The 8,047-nt window shown below is 33.1% G+C and overlaps 1 protein-coding gene across 1 annotated transcript in view; it reads right to left on the bottom strand.

Moving 5' to 3' along the window:
- Window positions 1-6,930, bottom strand: part of LOC106884402 (sterol regulatory element-binding protein cleavage-activating protein) — a 47,434-nt gene extending 40,504 nt beyond the window's left edge. Inside the window, exon 1 of the mRNA XM_052970949.1 lies at window positions 6,557-6,930. The gene's annotated coding sequence lies outside the window, so the exon portion shown is untranslated. The remainder of the gene's footprint in view (window positions 1-6,556) is intronic.
- Between the last annotated feature and the right edge of the window lie 1,117 nt (window positions 6,931-8,047).

Below are 8,047 nucleotides of genomic sequence, written 5' to 3'. Positions count from 1 at the left end.
CATCTTGAGCGTGACCGTTGCCAGTACCGCCTGACTGGCCTTGTAGGGTTTTCGAGCGAGATCGTTGCCAGTGCCTCTGGACTGGCTCTTGTGCGGGTGGCACATAAAAGACACCATTTCGAGCGTGGCCGTTTTCGTACGGGTGACACGTAAAAGCACCCACTACACTCTCTGAGTGGTTGGCGTAAGGGCATCCAGCTGTAGAAACTCTGCCAAATTAGACTGGAGCCTGGTGTTGCCATCCGGTTTCACCAGTCCTCAGTCAAATCGTCCAACCCATGCTAGCATGGAAAGCGGACGTTAAACGATGATGATGATGATGATGATGATGTAGCAGTTGTAGTAAAAGAGGTTGGCTATAAGGTAGGTAAACCGAGAATGAACAAACACCCTGATGTAAAAGACAAACAGAAGAGTGTCAAGTGCTTATGATGAGAGGGGAATTAACTACAGCTCCCTAAAGAAGGTACACCAAGGAAACAAGCACCATTAAAACACTAGAAAGAAAATATAATGTAAAGAAGGAAAGAGGGGGGGGGGAATAAATGTTGTATTAGAACTGAAGTATAGAGTGACAGCAAAGTAACTAAGATAAAACAATATGAGAAGAGAATAGATCAGTTTCAGTAAAACAAACTGTTCTAAAATCCTCACAAGAGATTATTTGAAAAATTGAAGGAGGTAGAAAGTGTTAACTTATTAATGGATGTCTCTGGAATGGAAGTATCCTAAATTAGGTGACTAAGGATAAGACAACTCTGTTATGTCAGACAAACAGAAAGGTGCTGAAGTCTCAAATAACAGCTTGATAACTAGCTTACCACTACTATGGAAACTGTCAAGTATGTTTACAATTAAGATCAGTGTACACTTAGAGGTACACAACCTACTCCCTAATGAACAGAAAAGGTACCAGAAAAATTTAAGAGGGACAAAGGGCCAACTATCAATAGACAAACTGATAAGAAACTGTAAGATGGACTGGCTTAGCAATGGGGTGGAATGCTTACAAAAAAAGCATGTGACATAGACCCCCACACTTGGAGGTTGAAGATACTCAAAATGCTAAAAATTCCAAATAACATCACTGAATTGATATGTGTAAAGTAGGAAAATTATAAAATGAAACTAAAAGCAGGAAGGCACCCACTTGGAAATGTCACAATAAATTGGAGTACTTTCCAAAGTCATTTCCTATCATTGCTCTTTTACCACACTCTTTAGAACTGAGGAAGGTAAAAGCATCGGAGGAAAAAAAAAAAAAAAAAAAAAAAAACAGAAGATAGTTAACCATTTGCTACTCATGGATGACCTAAAGCTATACAGCAAGCAAAATTGAAAGGGAATTTGAAACCTTTGTGAGAGTGAAATCAGAATGGAATCTGATATTTCCAAGTGAGGAAGGCTGGATTGTAAATGATGATGATGATGATGATGATGATGATGACAGAATATAGGAGGAATGAACAGAAATAATAAGATATTTTCAGCTTGCAGAAAAAGGAGTCAAATATATAATTCTCTATCAATGAAACAAAGAAAATTTATAAACATGCATTTAACCCTTTTGACATTAACTAATCTGCTATTTAAAAATCCTCATATATAAATTACAACTTCCTGTCATAATGTGAAGACATGTTCTACACAGCAGATTTAGTTATTTTTCCTAAACCCTCCAAAATCAGTCTAAAAATTAATTGAAACACAAAGGTAGTGCATTTCAACAGAAATATGGTAATGAAAGGATTAAGACAGAGATGTATTGAGAACAATGGAAAAGCATAAATGAAATAACATTGAATGTTGTTTTATAAAATATATGCTTAAATAATAGTGTGTTAAAGTGAAGACAAAACATTGAAATGAATTGAAACTGTGGTAAGGAATTGGTCTGCATTGTGCTCATGGCAAGAGACAATGGAGATTGATGTGGCTAATGTTTCTCTTGGGCAGGGACAAAAGTTCAAAAAGCTGAGAGTCTAGGGAATGACTATGAATTGTGTTTAGTACTAGGTCTGGGCACAATATGCATGATGGGAAGATATGCGTGGGTCAGATAAGCCACTATAGTAGTGGTAGAAAAGTCAGGGTGAGTAGACAGCACATCCGTAGGTCAGAAGTTGTAGTTTGTTAACAAGTGATTTCTTGCAAATCAGACAGATGGCCTTTTTTGAATGGAACCTAAAACATCTGTATGTGTAGAAGTAGAAGCAGCATTATATTCCAAGTGGTAGGAGAAGTATTCCATTGTGGATCTCAAATTTTTTACAAAAGTTCAGATAAGATTAGGATTCCTTTAATATCCAAAAATTTATTTAGATTTCATCTTAATCTTCTTTTCTCTAACTGCAAGAAGTGTATATTAACTATAATTTAAATCGTTGAAGTGACACATTGAGCAGAACACTTAGCTCTCAGACAGCAAACCAGCTTTATAAATTCCCAGTTGGAGCTGTTTTACTTCACTCCTATTTCATCTTTTCGCCAACAGGATGACAGCTTCTTCACCAATGGATTCCAAGCACTGCAGCACTGATGGCAGAAGTGCATGAACCACAAGAAGAACTATGTTGCTCAATAAACATCATTTGGTCACTTAAATCTGAAATCTTATGTCTATATAACAAATCAGGAATTTCTCATAATCTTGAAGAAATCAGTGAAGAATGGTATTTTATGAGACCGATATATAAGAGCAAGATGTAGGACAGTGGCTAAGGAAAAGCAAAATGAACTTGAGACTTAATAGCTTCACACAAGCACTTTATCCAGATAATATAATTTCTAACCAATGTTCACTTTGCTCACATATTTTTTTTATTATATACATATATATGAAAGGATACACAAAATGTTACTGCAAACAATTGCTAGACCATCTATTGCTACAATCACAAGACAGAGGCCATTTCAAATAGCCTTATTGGAATTGATAAAATAGTTGTAGGCTTGGCAAACTATGTAGTTTAAAGTTCTATCTTACTGCATCATTTTTTTTCACTGGAGCTTTTGGGCCAATTAATGCCTTGAGTGGAAAGAGTAGATAAAAACTATATGAAAGCTCAACAAATTGTCTTGTAACTCCGCACTTTCAAAAGTAAGTGGAATACAAACGAATCACTAACTTGAAAACTGGACAAGAGTTAGAAGCAGGAAGAGCATCCTGTTGCAAAGAAACACCTCAATAAATATTTGTCCAACCCAATGCTAACATGGAAAAACAGACATAAAACAAATGAATGAGTATCATTAATACATAATTTCATATATACAGAATATTCTGTTATATTGAAAATTTTTTTTAAATATTCAACAATTTAAAATTATATCCATTGAAAGAAATGCTTCCCAAATGATGAAAATTAAAGATTACTGAGATCTAATTGAAATATATCTCTGATTTATTGTTTCTCTAAATGAAACTAATAATGATGTACACAATGTTTTTCATTAAAAGGGAACAAGAATCCAATTATAAAATAATATAGTACAATACGATTCAAGGTTGGTCCTGGGATGTTTACACAAATAAATGAAAGTAAGGGATGGAAACAGAGAGTGTGTAAGTGAGGGTGAAAATATTTAGTTCATAAACACCAGCACCAGGGGCTTATATTTGTGATTATGTTAAAGTGAATTAAAAGTAAACTAGGTGTGTGATTCATAAATTTTTGGAATTAATCATTTCTTTGACTATACATTTCATCTGCTGTACCCTGTACCATATCTTTATTTAAAAGGATGGGTCATACAACAGTCTAGAAAACAGTAAGAAGACCATCAATGTCAGCTTGGGGGTGCTATTATTCACAAAGTCCCCAAAAGAAGGTATGCCTTCCAGTTTAAAAACTAATGGATTCAGATGGAAATATTGTGATGTAACAAGATGATCAAGTAATTACAACAATACTATGTTCATGTTAATAGGTGATTCTGTTAAACTCCTAATGAAATGAGTTTACAATACAGGTTTGATTCTTGGCAAGAGGCATTTCATTTATTTCTTGTGTCTGTTATTTCTAGATATAGTGAAAAGTCTGAATAATAATAATCTCTACAGAACTGAATTGTTTAAGCACTGCACAAAAACAATGCTTTTAGTGATCAAAGGATTTATAAAAAATTAACTGACATTTTCACACACGACCTGTTAAATGAGGTGAATGGACAGCCTTAATTGATATCTATATGAACATGTATGTAGACCCTTCAACTAAAAACTATGTAGTATTACCTGCATTCTAACTTTGCATATCCCATATAGCATCCATTCTATATTATATTTTAGTTGATAAACTGAATAGGTGCAGTAGAAGCAATGAAGCCCTGAAAGAGAAGGGAGGGGAGAGGTTTCAATTAAGTCCCAGGAAAATTTTGTAGAGGAATAAGGGATGGAAACAGAGAGTGTGTAAGTGAGGGTGAAAATATTTAGTTCATAAAAACTATGTGAATAGATTCTACTGTTATTTTTCAATTGCAGTGGGGTAAATACAAAGTTGATTCCAGTGGATTAGAACTCCTATACATGAGATGATGATAATTTCTTTATCATTGCCTTTAGGGCAACAGATAGGAGGACATTACAGGGATAGGTTATAAAAGGTGTGTGTGAAGAGGTTTTACAAATAAATTATGTATGGAAAAAGTAATGGTATTCACAGATTACACACACAGTTACCCAGGGCTAATCAAGAAATTCAACACATCCAGGATTTCTCTTCCAAGAGCAAGTGCCCTCTCTCAACTCTTTTCTCTTGCCTGTAGGCACACACCAATAATTCCTAACAAAGGTACAAAGCCAGTAACTTGGTGGAAGGGTTCAGCAGTACGATATTAACCTCAGTAAAACACCTAGTGTTATTCTCTACCATTTGTGCCTACCATATATTCTAACATCAACACATCAACTTGTAATTTATCTTTGAAGTGGCAGCCACACCTAAATGTGAAATATGTGTGTGTACACACATATACACACACACTTGGAATTGAACTACCACTGACGGAACTTGAACCACCACTACCGCTTGCTGGCAAGCGGTTGAGGTGCGGTTCAAATTTTGTCAATGGGTTTGAATAACTAGAATAAAAGAATGCAATACAAACACGTATGTCATTAAATTTTCTAAAAAACTCAAAAGCAATGCTTTAAATAAATATATTTATTATTGTAGAAAAATATATTTACTAGGGATAGTATTGTTCGATCCTTGTAGTAGTGACTCCACCAGATTTCTTTTACAAGTTAGTTACATGAATGATTTCTTATTCGTTGCCTAAAGTACAATAACCTGGTCTGTAACTTTATTGGGTCAAACAATATCATCCTTATAAAATATATATCTTATACAATTACAAATTTCATAGGAAGAAAATATGATTAATCATATAAAGTTAAAAGCTTGTTTCAGAAAATTTAACGATTCTCATGTTTTGTATTCTGGTTTAATTTGTTTTTCTGAGTGTATTCAAGAAATTCCTTACAAAAGAAATATTATGTATAAAATTTTAATAAAAACACCTCAAAAGATTTACTAAAATAAAAGTATTTCCTCATTTGTTATATTACATATTGATAAACATACCTTAAACAAATTTTCAACAAGTTCTAGGCAATGCTATGAACTATAGATAAAGTATACAAAAAGAATATAATTTCTTAAAGAAGTAAGCAAAGGAAAGAGAAAGTGTCTGGCGTGCAACCCTTTTCCAGATCGGAGTTTCGGAGACCTTTATTACTTTAATAATGGTAATCGTGACACTGGTTTAAAGGTTACAATAATATAAAAGAATAGGATTACTTTAATTCTTTAAAATCGGAGAAATATTAGGGATAAAACGATCAATTTAGAGTGTAGCGTATTAAAATATTTAACAACTCAAAATTATATCCATTGAAGGAAATGCTTCCTAAAAGATGAAAATTAAAGATTACTGTCATCTAATTAAAATATATCTCTGATTTATTGTTTCCCTAAATGAAACTAATGGTGATATATACGATACATTTTTCATTAAAAGGGAACAAGACTCCAATTATAAAATAATGTGGTACAATATGATTCAAAGTGGATCCTGGGATGTTTACACAAATAAATGAAAATAAGGCATAAAAACAGTGTGTGCAGGTGAGGGTGAAAATATTTACTTCGTAAACACTAGCACCAGGGACTTATATTTGTGATTATGTTAAAATGAATTAAAAGTAAACGTTCAGAAAGAGATATAGCGTAAATATATTTAGTCTAAAATATATACTCTAATAATATCAAATAAGGTTAATGAGGTTTTCTAAAGAACTGAATCCAACCCCATCTTAAATTGAAGAAAATAAACAATTTACAATGAATCGTACAAAAACCATCGTAAAAAATATAACTAAAAAACATTTATTTTACGTAATTAAAAAATGCGCACATAGAGAGGATATGGGTAGTATTAAGAAAAAAAGCGAAAAAATAAAAAGTAATTTTACAATAATCAACAATCTGGTCTTAATTATAGAGAAAACAAAAGCGATTTCATAGAGTCATGTCCATGTGACTTGACTTACCAAAAATTTCGCATATTTATGATGAAATGAAAATTAAATGTTTTCGCTTTTGCATGTGCGCATCGTATGGCGTGATGTGTGAAAGAGTTGAGTGCAAAACATTAGCGACCAAGGAACAGACCTTTGTCAGTGAGAACATGAGAATCAAGTTAAATCTACCAACCGACGTCAGCGAGCACTTCTCTGTGTATGTGAAATCCTGCGACAATCTAACAACAATAAAACAAAATTTAGTGAGTCGAGCCGAACGTTGGTTGAACTTGGAGTTGTGTGGAATATTTTCAGCAACTTTGCAACACCAGGTTCGATTAGTTAGCTCTAACAAACAGGGGAGCCAACTTCGTCAAACCACTTGTCTCTATTTACTTAAGATTTGTGCTTCTCCGTAGTTATAATTTCTGTGTAAATGTACGAATATTTGTTATATAAATATATATATTATATGGATTAATTCCTAGCATTTTACGGTTCAATCAATCTGAACAACATCTATCATATTTTAGGTGTTTCGAGGCTTTTTTTTTTAATATAAAAATACTGAATCTTCCCATAACTCAAACTCAAAACCTTAGGTCTTTATTGATTTCTAACTTTGGCACTAAGCCAAAAAGTTATAAAGACTGAGTTTCATCGACTGAATCGTTTCAAGTATATTTTGTAGTGTATTGTTTATTTTACCGATTCCTATGGAATGACAAAATCGACCCTCGGCGGATTTTTTATTCGAAACAAAAAGGGACTTAATTAAATATTACAGTCCAATAGTTCACAGAAGTATTTAAGTCTAGCATTCGTCACTGATACAGTACTCACACTGGATACTATTTTTATTATTTTTCTTTTTAAATTACAACCGCTGCCTGTGTTTTAATTTCCGGAACGATCTTCCTAAAGTACAACAATATCGGTTCCAACTATTTTACATAATAAATCAATTAGAATCGGTCATTTTTTAAAAGTACTACATGGCGCTCACATTCAGTTTTCAGATTTTGTGCAGTTGTAACTATCCTTTTAAAAAAATGCAGCATATATAACGTCTCATAGACTAGATTATTGTCTCATATATTCATAGGCTTGCCCCAATACATTTAAACCATGTAACAATGTCGTAACATAAGTATACCACTCCTTTTATTCAAGGATGCAAGGTTTTGAATAAAAGCCGGCTACTTATTTACAAGCAAAAACTAAATGTGCAAATACTGATATATTTCATATCAAATATTATGAACAATCAAAATACAAAAACTTAAAAAAAAAACCTAAACTGATATCACGTCTTCACAATAGATATTAACCCAGAGAGAAAATAAACAGCAAAACAAGAAAAAATAATCTTATGTGTCGGACGGTCATTCCTACAGAGGACTTACATTTCGTTATACATTCTAACTCCTCATTAAATATTTTTTTAATTTTCGTCTTCTAGCTCTAGGAAGATAACAGATCAGTATTTCGTTGCAATTTACTTAGGGATTTGATCTTAAG

The sequence above is a fragment of the Octopus bimaculoides genome, chromosome 1 (assembly GCF_001194135.2).
Source record: "Octopus bimaculoides isolate UCB-OBI-ISO-001 chromosome 1, ASM119413v2, whole genome shotgun sequence".
NCBI lineage: Eukaryota > Metazoa > Mollusca > Cephalopoda > Octopoda > Octopodidae > Octopus > Octopus bimaculoides.
The sequence above is the reverse complement of the archived record's forward strand: the minus strand, read 5'-3'. Positions and strand labels throughout refer to the sequence as shown.